Genomic DNA, 19,109 nt, shown 5'->3' with positions numbered 1-19,109 from the left:
AACAAACAAACAAAACAAAAACCAGCCTAGAATTTATCCTACTAAGATATCTTATAAAGGCAAAGGAAGAATAAGACTTTCCATGTATGCAAAATCTGAAGTAATTCATCACCAATATATTTTCCCTATTAGAAATATACAAATAAGTGTTTGATGCAGAAATAAAATTATACCAGATAAAAACATAGATATAAAACAAAACAAAACAAAACAAAAACATAGTCTACATAAAGGAATAAAAAGCATCAGAAAATTTTACAGGAAATAAAGGGGATATAGGGACAAGTTCAACTACACCATGAAAAAACAATCAGTGAAATCCAGAGTAGAGGATATTTTTCAGATCTCAATTTCTTTTTCTTTCTTTCTTTTTTTTAAAAAAGCTGTTATTTGAGAGAAAAAGAGAGAGAAAGCACAAGCAGGGGGAGTAGTAGAAGAAGAGGGAGAAGTAGGCTCCCAGCTGAGCAGGGAGCCCCACGTGGGGCTCTATTTCAGAAGCCTGGGATCGTGACCTGAGCTGAAGGCAGACACTTAACTGAGCCATCCAGGCACCCTCGCTTAATTTCTTTTAGTAACAAAACAAACAAATTAAAAAAAAAAGACTAGAATGTGAGTTGATATAAATTAAGAGAGAGACAATCTCTGTACTACCACTAGAGTGAGACAATCTCTGTACTACCACTAGAGTGGCTAAAATTAAAAGCACTGAAAATGCAAAATGTCAGCAGGGATGTGATTCAACCTAAAATCTCATATGTTGGTGATGGGAGTGTAAGAGTTATAACCACTTGGGAAAATTCCTTAGTAGTTTCATATAATGTAAGTTTATGTACATTTTACTATATTATGAACCAACAATTTCAATCCCAGATATTTGCCCTAGAAAAATAAAATCTGGGAGGAGTCAAGATGGCGGAGAAGTAGCAGGCTGAGACTACTTGAGCTAGCCGGAGATCAGCTAGATAGCTTATCTAAAGATTGCAAACACCTGAAAATCCATCGGCAGATCGAAGAGAAGAACAGCAATTCTGGAAACAGAAAAACAACCACTTTCTGAAAGGTAGGACTGGCGGAGAAGGGAATCCAAAGCGACGGGAAGATAGACCCCGGGGGGAGGGGCCGGCTCCCGGCAAGCGGCGGAGCAACGGCGCACAAAATCAGGACTTTTAAAAGTCTGTTCCGCTGAGGGACATCGCTCCAGAGGCTAAACCGGGGCGAAGCCCACACGGGGTCAGCGTGGCCTCAGGTCCCGCAGAGTCACAGAAGGATCGGGGGTATCTGAGTGTCGCAGAGCTTGCAGGTATTGGAACGGGAAAGCCGGCTACAGAGACAGAGCCGACAGTAAGCTCGCAGCTCAGTGTTACCTTGAACCTGTCGCAGGCTCGGTGAGCTCGGAGCGCGGCCGGAGGTCAGGCAGACGGGAGTAACTGGGCGCTGTTCTCTGAGGGTGCACTGAGGAGTGGGGCCCTGGGCTCTCGGCTCCTCCGGGCTGGAGACCAGGAGGCCGCCATTTGTATTCCCCGTCCTCCGGAACTCTACGGAAAGCGCTCAGGGAACAAAAGCTCCTGAAAGCAAACCCCAGCGGATTACTCACCCCGGCCCCTGATAAGGGTGGTGTAATTCCGCCTGGGGCAAAGACACTTGAGAATCACTACAACAGGCCCCTCCCCCAGAAGATCAACAAGAAATCCAGCTGATACCAAGTGCACCTGCCAAGGAGTGCGGTTTCAATACCAAGGAGAGCAGCAGAATTCCAGAGGAGAAAGCAAAGCACGGAACTCATGGCTTTTTCCCTGTGATTATTTTTAGTCTTGCAGTTAATTTAATTTTTTTCTTTTTCATTTTTTGTTTTTTTTCTCGCCTGCTGGTTAAATTTTTTTTTTAACTTTTACCTTTTTCTTTTTTAACGTTTTTTAACTAGTTTATCTAATATATATATTTTTTCTTTTTTTATATTTTTCTTATTTGTTTTCTTTTTTTAATTCTTTTCTTTTCTTTCTTTTTTCTTTTTTTTCATTCTTCCTTTTTGAACCTCTTTTTATCCCCTTTCTCCCCCCTCACAATTAGGGATCTCTTCTAATTTGGTTAAAGCATATTTTTCTGGGGTTGTTGCCACCCTTTTAGTATTTTCCTTGCTCCTTCATATACTCTTATCTGGACAAAATGACAAGAAGGAAAAATTCAACACAAAAAAAAGAACAAGAGGCAGTACCAAAGGCTAGGGACCTAATCAATACAGACATTGGTAATATGTCAGATCTAGAGTTCAGAATGACAATTCTCAAGGTTCTAGCCGGGCTCGAAAAAGGCATGGAAGATATTAGAGAAACCCTCTCGAGAGATATAAAAGCCCTTTCTGGAGAAATAAAAGAACTAAAATCTAACCAAGTTGAAATCAAAAAAGCTATTAATGAGGTGCAATCAAAAATGGAGGCTCTCACTGCTAGGATAAGTGAGGCAGAAGAAAGAATTAGTGATAGAGAAGACCAAATGACAGAGAATAAAGAAGCTGAGCAAAAGAGGGACAAACAGCTACGGGACCACGAGGGGAGAATTCGAGAGATAAGTGACACCATAAGACGAAACAACATTAGAATAATTGGGATTCCAGAAGAAGAAGAAAGAGAGAGGGTAGCAGAAGGTATACTGGAGAGAATTATTGGGGAGAATTTCCCCAATATGGCAAAGGGAACAAGCATCAAAATTCAGGAGGTTCAGAGAACGCCCCTCAAAATCAATAAGAATAGGCCCACACCCCGTCACCTAACAGTAAAATTTACAAGTCTCAGTGACAAAGAGAAAATCCTGAAAGCAGCCTGGGAAAAGAAGTCTGTAACATACAATGGTAAAAATATTAGATTGGCAGCTTACTTATCCACAGAGACCTGGCAGGCCAGAAAGAGCTGACATGATATTTTCAGAGCACTAAACGAGAAAAACAGGCAGCCAAGAATACTATATCCATCCAGGCTATCATTGAAAATAGAAGGAGAGATTAAAAGCTTCCAGGACAAACAAAAACTGAAAGAATTTGCAAACACCAAACCAGCTCTACAGGAAATATTGAAAGGGGTCCTCTAAGCAAAGAGAGAGCCTACAAGTGGTAGATCAGAAAGGAACAGACCATATACAGTAACAGTCACCTTACAGGCAATACAATGGCACTAAATTCATATCTCTCAATAGTTACCCTGAATGTTAATGGGCTAAATGCCCCTGTCAAAAGACACAGGGTATCAGAATGGATAAAAAAACAAAACCCATCTATATGTTGCCTCCAAGAAACTCATTTTAAGCCCAAAGACGCCTCCAGATTTAAAGTGAGGGGGTGGAAAAGAATTTACCATGCTAATGGACATCAGAAGAAAGCAGGAGTGGCAATCCTTATATCAGATCAATTAGATTTTAAACCAAAGACTATAATAAGAGATGAGGAAGGACACTATATCATACTCAAAGGGTCTGTCCAACAAGAAGATTTAACAATTTTAAATATCTATGCCCCCAACGTGGGAGCAGCCAACTATATAAACCAATTAATAACAAAATCAAAGAAACACATCAACAATAATACAATAATAGTAGGGGACTTTAACACTCCCCTCACTGAAATGGACAGATCATCCAAGCAAAAGATCAGCAAGGAAATAAAGGCCTTAAACGACACACTGGACCAGATGGACATCACAGATATATTCAGAACATTTCATCCCAAAGCAACAGAATACACATTCTTCTCTAGTGCACATGGAACATTCTCCAGAATAGATCACATCCTCGATCCTAAATCAGGACTCAACCGGTATCAAAAGATTGGGATCATTCCCTGTATTATTTCAGACCACAATGCTCTAAAGCTAGAACTCAACCACAAAAGGACTTTTGGAAAGAACCCAAATACATGGAGACTAAACAGCATCCTTCTAAAAAATGAATGGGTCAACCGGGAAATTAAAGAAGAATTGAAAAAAATCGTGGAAACAAATGATAATGAAAATACAACGGTTCAAAATCTGTGGGACACAACAAAGGCAGTCCTGAGAGGAAAATATATAGTGGTACAAGCCTTTCTCAAGAAACAAGAAAGGTCTCAGGTACACAACCAAACCCTACACTTAAAGGAGCTGGAGAAAGAACAAGAAAGAAATCCTAAACCCAGCAGGAGAAGAGAAATCATAAAGATCAGAGCAGAAATCAATGAAATAGAAACCAAAAAAACAATAGAACAAATCAACGAAACTAGGAGCTGGTTCTTTGAAAGAATTAATAAATTGATAAACCCCTGGCCCGACTTATCAAAAAGAAAAGAGGAAGGACCCAAATAAATAAAATCATGAATGAAAGAGGAGAGATCACAACTAACACCAAAGAAATACAAACTATTATAAGAACATACTATGAGCAACTCTACGCCAACAAATTTGACAATCTGGAAGAAATGGATGCATTCCTAGAAACATATAAACTACCACAACTGAACCAGGAAGAAATAGAAAGCCTGAACAGACCCATCACCAGTAAGGAGATTGAAACAGTCATTAAAAATCTCCAAACAAACAAAAGCCCAGGGCCAGACGGCTTCCTGGGGGAATTCTACCAAACATTTAAAGAAGAACTAATTCCTATTCTCCTGAAACTGTTCCAAAAAATAGAAATGGAAGGAAAACTTCCAAACTCATTTTATGAGGCCAGCATCACCTTGATCCCAAAACCAGACAAGGATCCCATCAAAAAAGAGAGCTATAGACCAATATCCTTGATGAACACAGATGCGAAAATACTCAACAAAATACTAGCCAATAGGTTTCAACAGTACATTAAAAGGACTATTCACCACGACCAAGTGGGATTTATTCCAGGACTGCAAGGTTGGTTCAACATCCGCAAATCAGTCAATGTGATACAACACATCAATAAAAGAAAGAACAAGAACCATATGATACTCTCAATAGATGCTGAAAAAGCATTTGACAAAGTACAGCATCCCTTCCTGATCAAAACTCCTCAAAGTGTAGGGATAGAGGGCACATACCTCAATATCATCAAAGCCATCTATGAAAAACCCACCGCAAATATCATTCTCAATGGAGAAAAACTGAAAGCTTTTCCGCTAAGGTCAGGAACACGGCAGGGATGTCCATTATCATCACTGCTATTCAACATAGTACTAGAGGTCCTAGCCTCAGCAATCAGACAACAAAAGGAAATTAAAGGCATCCAAATCGGCAAAGAAGAAGTCAAATTATCACTCTTCGCAGATGATATGATACTATATGTGGAAAACCCAAAAGACTCCACTCCAAAACTGCTAGAACTTGTACAGGAATTCAGTAAAGTGTCAAGATATAAAATCAATGCACAGAAATCAGTTGCATTTCTCTACACCAACAGCAAGACAGAAGAAAGAGAAATTAAGGAGTCAATCCCATTTACAATTGCACCCAAAACCATAAGATACCTAGGAATAAATCTAACCAAAGAGGCACAGAATCTATACTCAGAAAACTATGAAGTACTCATGAAAGAAATTGAGGAAGACACAAAGAAATGGAAAAATGTTCCATGCTCCCGGATTGGAAGAATAAATATTGTGAAAATGTCTATGCTACCTAAAGCAATCTACACATTTAATGCAATTCCTATCAAAGTACCATCCATCTTTTTCAAAGAAATGGAACAAACATTCTAAAATTTATATGGAACCAGAAAAGACCTCGAATATCCAAAGGGATATTGAAAAAGAAAGCCAACGTTGGTGGCATCACAATTCTGGACTTCAAGCTCTATTACAAAGCTGTCATCATCAAGACAGCATGGTACTGGCACAAAAACAGACACATAGATCAATGGAACAGAATAGAGAGCCCAGAAATAGACCCTCAACTCTACAGTCAACTAATCTTCGACAAAGCAGGAAAGACTGTCCAATGGAAAAAAGACAGCCTCTTCAATAAATGGTGCTGGGAAAATTGGACAGCCACATGCAGAAAAATGAAATTGGACCATTTCCTTACACCACACACAAAAACAGACTCAAAATGGATGAAGGACCTCAATGTGCAAAAGGAATCCATCAAAATCCTTACGGAGAACACAGGCAGCAACCTCTTCGACCTCAGCCGCAGCAACATCTTCCTAGGAACAATGCCAAAGGCAAGGGAAGCAAGGGCAAAAATGAACTATTGGGATTTCATCAAGATCAAAAGCTTTTGCACAGCAAAGGAAACAGTTAACAAAATCAAAAGACAACTGACAGAATGGGAGAAGATATTTGCAAACGACATATCAGATAAAGGACTAGTGTCCAGAATCTATAAAGAACTTAGCAAACTCAACACCCACAGAACAAATAATCCAATCAAGAAATGGGCAGAGGACATGAACAGACATTTCTGCAAAGAAGACATCCAGATGGCCAACAGACCCATGAAAAAGTGCTCCATATCACTCGGCATCAGGGAAATACAAATCAAAACCACAATGAGATATCACCTCACACCAGTCAGAATGGCTAAAATCAACAAGTCAGGAAATGACAGATGCTGGCGAGGATGCGGAGAAAGGGGAACCCTCCTACACTGTTGGTGGGAATGCAAGCTGGTACAGCCACTCTGGAAAACAGCATGGAGGTTCCTCAAAATGTTGAAAATAGAACTGCCCTATGACCCAGCAATTGCACTATTGAGTATTTTCCCTAAAGATACAAACGTAGTGATCCAAAGGGACACGTGCACCCGAATGTTTATAGCAGCAATGTCCACAATAGCCAAACTATGGAAAGAACCTAGATGTCCATCAACAGATGAATGGATCAAGAAGATGTGGTATATATACACTATGGAATACTATGCAGCCATCAAAAGAAATGAAATCTTGCCATTTGCGACAACATGGATGGAACTAGAGTGTATCATGCTTAGCGAAATAAGTCAAGCAGAGAAAGACAACTATCATATGATCTCCCTGATATGAGGAAGTGGAGATGCAACATGGGGGCTTAAGTGGGTAGGAGAAGAATAAATGAAACAAGATGGGATTGGGAGGGTGACAAACCATAAGTGACTCTTAATCTCACAAAACAAACTGAGGTTGCTGGGGGGAGGGGGTTTGGGAGAAGGGGGTGGGATTATGGACATTGGGGAGGGTATGTGCTTTGGTGAGTGCTGTGAAGTGTGTAAACCTGGTGATTCACAGACCTGTACCCCTGGGGATAAAAATATATGTTTATAAAAAATAAAAAATTAAAAAAATAAAAGAAAAAAGAAAAATAAAATCTTAATCCACAGAAATACTTGAGCAAGTGTTTATAGCATCTTTATTCATAATAACCTCAAACTAGAAACAACCTGATCAGTAGGTAAATAGATAAATCATGTACACGTATATAGTGGGGTAAACGTAGTGGAAAGAAACAATATGTAAGTAATGGAAGCAAAAACATGGATAAATCTGAGAAATATTAAACTGAACAACAACAACAACAACAACAACAAAAAACAAAAAAAGCCAGACACAATAGGGCTATGTACCTTGTAGTAGTATTCTAGAAAGTTGTAGAATAATCAAAACCAATCTGTGAAGAGTAACTGCCTCTGGGGTAGAAAGTAGGAACTGACTATCAAAGGACTTAAGAAAGCTATGGAGTGATTAAAATTTTCTCTGTCTTGGTAAAGGTATGGGTCCACACAGTGTATATATTTGTCAAAAATAAATTGAATTGTATACTTAAGATTTGTGCCTTTATTATATATAGATTCTACTTCAGTTTAAAAGAGGGAAGATTGAAAGTAAAATATGTTATTGATAAATGGGATATAAAAATAAAACCTGACTGTAAAACAATATTTTTTAGAGAAATAAAAAAATGCATAAACAGATGATATCAAAAAATTGTTGATAATTTCATTCTGTGTGTCAAAACCGTCCTGATTCTGTAAAAAAAAGTCTATATATTTTTTACCTATTTGGAAAGTAATTGAGCAGGATAACATGATGTCAGGTATTTCCTTTAAAATGCACGCATTAGGGGCGCCTCAGTGGCTCAGTGGGTTAAAGCCTCTGTCTTCGGCTCAGGTCATGATCCCAGGGTCCTGGGATGGAGCCCCGTGTGACTCTCTGCTCAGCGGGGAGCCTGCTTCCCTTTTTCTTTCTCTCTGCCTGCCTCTCTGCCTACCTGTGATCTCTGTCTGTCAAAAAAAAAAACAAAAAAAAACAAGCAATTAAAAAAAGCAAAGGGGAAAAGAGGTGCTAGATGAAGCAAGTATCAAGCAAAATGTTGACGTTTGTTGAATCTAGATAATGCATAAATAGGTATTTGAGTAAACTCTATTATGAGATAAATATGTAGTATATGCATTATGAAAAATGCAAAAGGTTCTACAAGAATGTTAAAAGTGAAAAGCATGTTTTTAAAATTATTTATATTAAATGGAAACTGCCTTTTCTCCCACCAGAGATCTTCAAATTGGATACTTGAGTCCCAGGCTAGGACAAAGATGGACTTGTATTTCTTTGGCCCTGTATGGCTGATAGTGAGGACTCGTTTCAGCCTATGAGCTCCTCATGAAGAACATGTCTGTCCCTCCGTGGGGGGTATCACCCAGCTCTTTTCTTTTTAGTAGCATGACTCACCTTCCCCTGTCATCTGTGTTTTAGTTAGTACTTTTATTCTGGGTGTGAACTGAACTCAGGGATAATTTCACATTAGCTGTCTCCAGACTTCATACATGCTTAGGATTTAAAAAAAAAATACCCTTCCAATATATGTATACTTACTTATTTATAAATTTTATACACACATGCACACCAATATTCTTATATGGTTTGTACATGATAAAATATCATAAAATTGAAACAAAGATATGGGAAAAAGATAAATACTATTTTAAATGTCTTATTCTTAATAGCTTCATAGTATCATTTGTCTCAAAATGATATTGTGAAGATAAATCAAAATAAAGTATACACTTAAAGCAAGGACTTTCTTTAATGTTAGTACATATGATTTGCCTTCGAGTAAGGCAGTTACTTCAGACCTGTGATTTGAGGAAAGCAATGACCCTGTGGAGCCAGCTGTGGTCCAAAGGTAGAACGAGGTGCACCTCCCCCCACCCGCAAGCACTGTGCATAATCAGAATCCTTCTCTGTGTAGAGCCCTTCACAAGACAGGGCTTGCTCCTTGTGTTCCACCACCCCTGCATCAGGCTATCCAGTTAGACTTAATTTCCTTCTTTCCCACTTGTTCTGGTCTAGAATGTGACAGGCTGTGGTTGATATATTTCTTTTGAGGTGGCTCCCTCTGTTCCTCTGTACCTTCTTTCACCTTCGCAAGCATCCTTGCTGTTCTCTCTGCTGCCCCTCTTGAATCTTACTGCCGTGTATGGTCACATCAAACTTGCCAAGATTCTGTGTTACCCACAGAAAAAGTCGTGTGCATCTCTGTGGCAGACCCTTGCAAACCCCATTTGATTTCCTATGGCTTCTTCCTACAATCACCAACTCACCTGGTCCCTTTACTGTTCTCAGACATCCGAGTCGCATGCCTGCATCCTAGTTCTGTGCCTGCTTTTTTCTCTGTCTGAAATGCCCTTTCCTGCCTACCTTCTCATTAATCCTTAGTTTTAAGTTCCAGTTTGGGTACCACCTCCCTACAAGGCATTTTTGGACCATTTGGGGCTCTTAGAATTCCTTCCTCTCCTAAATGCCTACAGTAGTTTCTAGTATTCTGTCTCTTCAACTTCAGTTTATGTTCCTTTTAGATTTTCTGTCTAATCTGGCATAGTGTAAATGCTGAATGAACAAATGAGTAAGTAAGTGAATGAATGACTGACTCTGTGTTCTCCTGTCCTCTCGAGTGCTATTTTATCTTGATAGCTTTTTTCACATAGCAGCTAGCCTGTAGGGATTAGGAAAATCTGCAAGGGCCATCATGCTGCTAGAACTATGAATATGACAGTCCGGACTGCCACGGTAACTGATTTCTAACCTCTCCCTGACCTCATTTCTCCTGCAAGGCTGTCTTGTATCGTCTGCACTCCTAGTAACACAGCTGGTTTTGTCTTTCACCTTGTCTCTCTAGTCTGCTTTCGGGTGCCAGGTAGAGGAAGCAGGTCCCCTTGGAGATGGTGATTGTTCGTCCCTTAGAGATGAATCCAGTGCCCATACCCTCTGAAAAGGGGACAGGACTAGAGGAGATTGAAGTGTTGACTCTACACAGTCAAGATCTGGTTACTGAGGTTAGGGGCAGAATTACAGAAAAGAGACGCCAGTGTGAGAGGGATGGCTGGAAAAGTTGTGCTTTGGACATTATGTGGAGAAGGAATCATGAGAGCCTAGATGTTCACTTGCTGTCTTTCCACTTCCTTCTATGCACTGAAAGGTGGATGATTTACTTCTAGATATTTTTCCTACAAACTGGACAGTGGTCAGAGTGGGTATGGTGGGGCTGAGTACCTGAGTAGGATTTTCCTAGGCAAGGGAGGAGTAACAAAGACAATAGACTGTCTTTCCAATTATTTAAATGTTTCCATTAAAAATAAGCTATTTAAAAATAAGAACATTCATACTAAACACTAATTACCACTGAATTTATTAGGCAGACCAATTTAGTGATCCTAGGTTCTAATTGATGTTGTCCCTCGCTGTTTGAACACTAACTGGCTTTAAATGCTTAATCTAATGCTGAATTTCCTAAATTTTTATTTTAAGTGTTTGTTAAGCATATGCTGTGTGTTTAAATTTGATAATATAAAGAACTATTCTTTTGCCCATTTTTCTATGAATTCTATTATGATCTTCCTGAATGTAGACCTAATAGGTACTCTGGTAATTAGGTAAATATGGATTTTAGATCTGTTGTTATTTATTTATTTATTTAAAGATTTATTTATTAGAGAGAAAGGTAGGGAGAGGAAATAAGGAGATTTAGCCAACTCCATGCTCAAAGTAGGGCCGGATGCCGGGCTCGATTTCACGACCCTGCATTTACAACCCTGAGATCAGGACCCTGAGATCATGATGGGAGCAGAAACTAAGAGTTGGACACTTAACTGACGACACCAGCCAGGTGCCCCTTGATCTGCAATTTTTAAATGGATAGGCCTGTGGAGATAAGATAAGACCACAAGATGAGAACTTAGTCCCTAGATCAGTGCTTTGGCCTGGTGACCTACAATGGTCAAATTTGAAGAAAGAGGAGAAAGTACTATGAGAGAGACTATCAGAAAACAAAGGGTAGTTAGGAATTTATCCGCTAACCAAAAGGTGAAACTTGGCTAGAAAGACTTAAAGCAGGGAAGAAGTAGTGATTTAGGGGAAATAGTGCTAGCAGGAAAGTCCTGAGGACTATAGCATGATAGATTGGGAAGAATGTGGGCATAGTTAGCTGAAGGAATTAAAAAAAAAAAAGAAAGAAAAAAAAGTTCGAGAGAGAAAGTGCTAAGATTTTTGTGCGCCTGACTCATGTCCAGCCACGAACCGTGTCACACATCGTCACTGTGTATTTATGATTTTCCTATCTCTGCTGCCATGTAGATAAAATATTCGTGTCTTGCTTTATTTTAAAATTTATTATCTTAAGTTTCTTTTTACCATTTAAAATAGTGTTTGTCCTCTAAGTGGGCTGACCATGGATATGCTTACTGCAAAGGCACTTTTGAAACGGTAGTGTAGAGCATGCGCAAGTAAAGAGTGAGCGTACGTTGAAAAGAGTGCAGAAAGTGGTTATGTACAGCTGAAGGGAAAGTGTAGAGTGTGCATCCATACAGCTATCTCCTGGGTCTAGGCCTTGAACTTTCCAGCACCCAAAAGTTTCTCCATGTTCTTTTGTATCATGACCACACTCCCTCTCCTGAGTTCAGGAAGGTATCATCTTGAGTCTTCTGAAAGTTTTATAATTTTGCTCTTTACATTTAGGTTAATAATCAACCCCAAACAAATTTGTGTGTGTGAAATGAGGTGTAGGTTCAACTCTTTCTTTGCCTTATTTGGATACTCCATTGTCCCAGTACCATTTATTAAAAAGCCTGTCTCCATTGCACTGCGTAATCAATTATCTGTCTCTAGGCCCTGAATTTATTTATCCTACTATAAAGAGACATTTTTAAAGTTCATTAATTTAAGCCGCTGATTATTCTAGCATCACTTTCTTGAGCCTTTCCTGTGTGTGTCTCACTCTCTGTATTTAATGGACAATCTTCATTTAGTCCTTCTTACAGCCCCGTGGCAGTGCTCCTGTTGTTATCCCTGGGTGGTTCAGAGGTTAAGTAACTTGCCCAAGGGTACGCAGTGAGTTAGCAACAAAGCCAATATTCCAATGTCTGTCCCGCCTTCTACTCTGAGGCCCAAACACCTTCCACAGAGCTGACCAGTAATCCTGTCTCTGAGCATTTCAGTCACAGCCTTTTAGGTATTTTGTCTAAAACCTGCCTCAAACCACCCTGCCCTCCTAGACACGGAACTTGTTCTCCCTGTCTGTCTGGAGACGTCTGCCGATTGCATTTGAATTCTTTGTCTATTTAAAGAATCAAATATCAGTCAGCAGTTCAGGCAGTCCAAGCCTCAGGCTCTCTGCTGCTTTCTCTTGCCAAGGGATCTTGGCTAGGTTTGGGGTTTTCCCAAAAGGGTTTGCTACTTGATACTCACTCTTCAGCCTAGTTTTTAACCTGTGATGCTTTCCTGAGCCTGCACAGGTAGTTGATTGTGCAGCTTTTCCTTTGTGTGCAAAGAATGTTCCGTCATCAGCCCAGATTTACTTTCTGAAATGTATCACTGGGAGATGGCAGCCTGTGGCAAGGGAGAGCTGATTGGAGGGCTGAAATGGGTCCTCGAATTGACGTGCATTGCTTGGGTTGCCAAGCAGGGCTACATTTTCAAAAGGGATAATTATCCAAGGTCTGTTGCAGAGCTGAAATCCAGTTTATAAAAGAGAAGAGGTTAGGGGCAATGCCATTCACACTGAGTGTGCCAAATCCTTAATCGTGAAATATTCTCAGAATGCTGGCAGTCACTTCTGGGTAACCCCACTTACACAATAGTTCCTAAAGCTGCCAGACACACTGGTATGAAATGCTTAAGTAAGGTCAATAAACAATGTGGGAATTCATTGCCTTTCTCTGAAATATCTTACTGACTCTGAATATGAAGAATCTGAATTCTTTCATCTTTTCTGCCACAAAAACATGACAGAGCATGGATGTTACTACCTTGTCCCATCTATGTGACGTTGCCGCATATTGACACCGCCCCCTAGAGGTTGCAGGAGGGATGGATACAGCATATGACTGGTTATACAACTCTTTTTTTCCTAAAGCTCCTCACATTATTGGTGGCTAAAGGCCAGCAACGGTTTTGAAAGCATAGTTTAGATTTTACGCTAGAGTCCATCGCATGCCTGGTAGTCCCTCAGTACACGTCCTTAAATTTCCTGACAACCTGTCAATAAGATGATGTTAGCTCTTGGCACAGGTGGCATATTCTGCCGGAGATGTGGTAGACAGTGTGAGCCACTGCTTGGGTGTGCAGGGACTTTACCCTTCTGTTCTGAGACTCAGAAAGCTCCTGGTTTTCTTGAGGCATGGAATGTCCCTGTATTTATTGACCTTTCATTCTACCAGATTCTTCACTCCCAGTCTGTAACATGAGGATGCTTTTGATACATCTCTTACCTTCTCACACCTTCCTTTTTAAAACCTTTTTCATCAGCAGTTGTCACACTATCTGTATGGGCTCCAAGAATGACCTCAGATGATTAGGTAACTATTGGATTTATTTATAAGAAGGAATGGTATAGATTTCCTCATGGTAACACCCTGAATTGCAGTGATGCCTCTTCTTCAAAATCAGCTGCAGGCTCAGTGTTTATTTCAGGATCTTCTGGCACTAGAGAAAGCTGGGAGAATGAGGAAAGTCTACTCAGTTGATTGAATATATCCTGGACTTTACATATAACTGGTTTCATGCAAAGATGTTTCTTGAAGTCTGATTCATTGCTGTGAGTCCCCCAAATTGCTGACACAGATTGCTTCACTGTAAATGGGGCTCAGGAAAATCAGAGAAAACCTATAATATTATTATATTTTGGGAGTAATCTTCAACATACAGTATCTAAATTTATAGAGACTGTGTTGGCAGCAAGGAAATGGGCATTGATTAGAAAATCTAGGAGAATGCAACTTATAGACCGACAGCTGCTAAGTTGCTTGTCTCTCTTGTTTGCTGGTTTAGAATGTGAGAGATGAAAGTCCTGCTCTTATGCTCATAGTTCTAAATAAAAATCTTTCTGAAAGCATCAGGAATTGAGAGAAAGAGAGGGACTCTGGAGCATTCTAAGATAAACCAATACAAGAAAAAGGCAATGTCTGGAAAACAGATCGAGGTAGTTAGGATGGCTGACACCACTTCCCTCCATCCTGGATCTGTGCTAGCTGAAACATGAAGCAGGGTGGGATCCAAAGAACAGCATGTGAAGCCAAGGATAAGCTGGTTGAGATAAGAAGCCAGATGGTGCCCTCCATCTCCACCTCAACCCACCCTGCCCATTACCATTTACAAGTACTTTTGAGAAAGTGCTTGGACTACTCTGTGTGGACTTAGGTTTGGTACCCTCCTGGCAGGTTCTCTTCTTTGGTGTGACTACATCTTCATTCCTCTGGCCAAATATGTCCTGGGGCTCTGTGGTACGCGGTGAGTGCTTGGGTCAAGTTTTCTTGATACCTGGGGTGGTAATCAATAGGATTGACAGGGCAAGAAAATTCCAAGAGGTAGAATTTATATAGAATAGTAATGGTATGGTGCTTTTCAGCTGGCAAACTGTTTTCAAATCTGAGGTGGCAGTGGCTCTGTCTGGTCATGTTCAGTTTCACTCAGCCACAACCACATCCTGACACAGGATAGGTGCCAGTAGTTGTTGAATTTGTGATTAACAAAGAAATCTATCATTTCATTTGACATCACAGTTATCCACTGAAGTAACTAGGGCTGTTATCACCCATTCGCATTTCATAGATGAGAATATTGAGTCTCAACAGAAGTAAACAAATGTTTTTCCTCTAGAACTCAGGCTGCTATATAGCTGCATTAGAACCACAGCCCAGTTATTTATTATTATTTATTATTGATTTATTTATTTATTTTAAGAGGGAAAGAGAGCCCAAGGTGGGGCTTGATCTCATGACCCTAAGATCACAACCTGAGCCAGAATCAAGAGTTGGACGCTTAACTGACTGAGCTGTCTAGGTGCCACTGATCCATTTATTTTTAACCCAAATCCAGTGTTTCTTCTACTATATCAAGAAAGAGAAATGGAGGTGAAGGAGGCTATCAGTTATTTGAACCAGACTTCTAGGGAAATTGAATGGATTTAAATTTTTTTTTTTATTGTTACGTAGGCTGGGGTTTCATTTATAGCCTGAAGCCAGGAAGGGTCTAGAGAGGTCAGCTGGAGGATGTCAGGGACTATAAAGAAAGGGGGTTGGGATGCCTGGGTGGCTCAGTTGGTTGAATATCTAACTCTTGATTTCAGCTTAGGCTGTGATCTTGGGTTTGTGGGATCAAGCCATGGGTCCAGCTCTGCACTCAGCGCAGTCTGCTTGTCCTTCTCCCTCTGCTCTTACACCTGCATGGCACATGCTCTCTCTTTTTCTCTCAAATAAATAAATAAATAAATAAAACCTTTAAAAAAATTAAAAAGGGCTTCTTAGGGCTTGACCAGAGAGCTAACTATTGGATTAGTAGAAGGGATGATGTTGTCAAGTAGAATAGCTGTAAAAATTGAAAATACTTTGGGAGAAAAGGACTTCCGCAGCAAGGGGAGGTGGAGCTGAAAGGTTGCAATATGCAAGGTTAAGGAGTATGGGCCCAGGGACTTAGAGGAATTCTAAAGGCCAGAAGCTAGGGTGCTTTTAGAGCTATAGTTGAGTTAGAACAAAACCAAAAAGTAAAATAATTGAGACTAACAGAGAAAAGGTGACCTCTTTACTCAATGGTGGAGCAATCGTGCATAATAACATATGCTGTATTTCCCCCATTTATCCTCAGTAATCTAGAAAATGTAGAACCTACAGCTGCTTTTGGAAGTATGATAGTAAATGTCTGTCTTAGCTCCTGAAAGTTGGGTTAAGATCCCTGACCAGAGCATGTGGTATTTTCCTATTTTCTATTTCACACTAAACACCACTTACATATTTTAAAAGAGGCCTTCTCTGTGTCTCTAAACCAATCCAGACAAATAGTGTATTGAAATGGCAAGATCATCCAAAGAAAGCTAGGAAACATAAGTTGAGTACTGGCTTTGCCAGTAACATTGTGACCCTAGACAAGGCAGTCATAATTCCTGGGTTTCACTATCCCCCATTGGAAATGAGAAGATTAACAAAGATTCTATGTCATAGAAGTTTCCTGAGTCTAACAATCTATGAAGCAAGGGAGAGAATAAGATGCAACATTTATAAAGTATTTTGCTTCTTCATAAATAAGATTTTCAAAGGCTGTGTTGACCTGTGTTGACACTCAGGTCAGGCTGGTTTTCAGGTTCCAATTCATTATGCTGGTAATTTATCAGGCTTATCTAATTATTATTTTATAAAAACAAATGAGCCAAATTTGTTAATTTAGCTTACCTAGATAACAAGTCAGATTTTAACAATTTATAAATATATCAAAATAAGAAAGAATCAGAGGCAAAGACTTTTTTTCTTTTCCATTGGGAAAGATGATAGAATATTTCCTTGAATTTTTAGTGTACAGTATATGGGGAACACATTTGGCATGTCCATATAATGACACTTGGAGTGGATGGGAGCATTTTCAGAGAATAATAAATACTAACATTCCTTCAAAAGGCTGAACTTGGGTCAGAAGGGGGACCGAGAGAGTTACTTCTAAATGCATGCCTCATATTTGCTTTCTTTGTTCCTGGGTGGACTATATTGCCAAAAAGGTTGTTAGTACGCCTTTGGAAATCATCAACTGAGGGCACTGGTTAATGAGATACTGACACCTCTGCAGGTTGAGAAGAGATAGTCTCCATGCAGTATAAAAAGGAACGTTCTCCAACATGCTTTCCTTGTTATATTGCTTTACTTGAGAAACAGTGTGTACATTGGTTAAGATCATGGGCTCTAAAGTCAGATTACCTGTGGTATATCATTTAGTAGCTGTGATGTGTCATTAGTAGCTGGGTGACCTTGACCAGCCTATTTAATCTTACCTCTGTTAATGTATCTCTAAAACAGAATTATAATAGGAACTCGGAGAATTGTTGCAAGGGACTAATGAGCAGATACACATATATAGCTTGAAAGGATGCCTATTGAGTGCTACTGAGTAGCACTGTTTCACTTAGGGTAATCATCGCTGTTGCTGCATTATATTGGTGTGGAATAACTTGTGTGCCCAGTTAAGGTTAGGAATAGGTATCTGATTAGGGGTCATGACTGGGCACTGGATGATAAGTGATGGTTGTTAACATTGACTAGATTGAGAACACCAAAGCTTGAGCAGAAAAGTCCTGCTACTCCTTACTTATAGTTAAGTCACCTCACATGATCAGTAGTTGACTACACCTTGGTATTCGTTCTAATTGGGAATGATCTTTGTCCCTACTTTTCTCCATAATGAGAAAGGAGGGTTGAATGAGTACACCTTTATAGGGATCATTTAAGTATCCTGGGATGTGAAGGTGACTTGTGTTCTGCCAGTTTTTTCAGAGGTATTGGAAATTGGATTAGAAGTGAACGATCATGAAACTAGCAGCTATATAGTTCACAGATGCAGTTCACTCTAGAAAAAGGGTAGTCCAAACTCCTTCTGTACTTGTTGAGTTCATTATATATTTTTGACTCTAAGAAGATAATCTTTGCCAATCATATGGCATTATCATATGCTAGCAATGTGAGAAGCACCACTAAGGGACAAATGGATGCAAGAGAATTAACAATGTATTTTAATGCCTGTCAGAATTACCAGGAGGGAATCAGAGTGCCTTCTCTTTAATACTTTTTAGTTTAAATAGATCCCAGTGGATCTATGGAATTTTTCTCATTTCACCTCTGTGTAATAGTAAAGGAAAACCAAGTTGGGCATGTTAAAGTAGCAGAACACACTTCTAGAACACGTGTCTCTTTCTATACTCACTACTTTCTGAAAAGGTGACACAACCTCCGTTCTCTGCCTTTTCCTTTATGACATCCTGGTGATTTTAGTATCCATAATTCAAAAGCCACCTCTAAGAGCATAGTTTAATATTTGTTGTGTCTGGTTGAAAACAATGAAGGACTCTGATGTCATGACTAAAATAAGCATCACTTTTGGCATTTTTGTTTCCTGAATTGATTTCTTTTTTGAACACATACTCTTTTCTAGAACCCGGTAATTATGCAGACAAATCTGAATTCATTTATTTATTTCATGCTGAGGAGCCAAACTTTGTAGAAGTGCTCCACTCTTGCCTGAGTAGCAGACAATTTCATTTCATGTGTATTGAGAAGTGGGAGGGTGCAGGGATGGAAATGAGGGGTGTGGAACTACAGGCTCCATGTAGCAGTGGACATTTTTCTAGGATAATGACTTTAATAATCCTACACTTGAAAGAAAGAGCAAGAAAAGAAATAAAGTTGATGGTTTTCAACTCTATTTCCCCCCCTGAATTTTAGCAATTACTTTGCTCTTGAAATTGGAATAGTCACATTCACTTTTGCCATTTTATCCATAAAGCCAGAGATTTATTTATTTATTTGTTTTTTAAAGCCAGAGATTTAAAACTCTTACTGTACTAAGCCGTCTGTATCTGAATCTCTGGTATTAAGTGGATGGTAGGTGGTTCTGTGAATTAAGATTAGGATCAGCAACATATAGTAGAAAAATTCAGAGTGGCAGTGGCTTAATCTAGATGGATGTGTCTTACTTCTTGCTCACACAAAACAAATACAAAGGGAGGTAGGCCAGAGCTCATGAGATGTCATCAGGGAGTCGTCAGGAACCCAGGAACCTTTGGGTTCTCTGTATCATCATCCCTAGACTGTGATCCTTGCTCTTGAAAGCGCCAAAAGATCTTCTAATTATATCTGTGGACAAGAGAGCAAATGGAGAGATACTCTTTTAAGGGATTTCTC

The sequence above is a fragment of the Mustela erminea genome, chromosome 3 (genome assembly GCF_009829155.1).
Source record: "Mustela erminea isolate mMusErm1 chromosome 3, mMusErm1.Pri, whole genome shotgun sequence".
NCBI classification, from domain to species: Eukaryota; Metazoa; Chordata; class Mammalia; order Carnivora; family Mustelidae; genus Mustela; species Mustela erminea.
Note: the sequence above shows the minus strand (reverse complement) of the source record.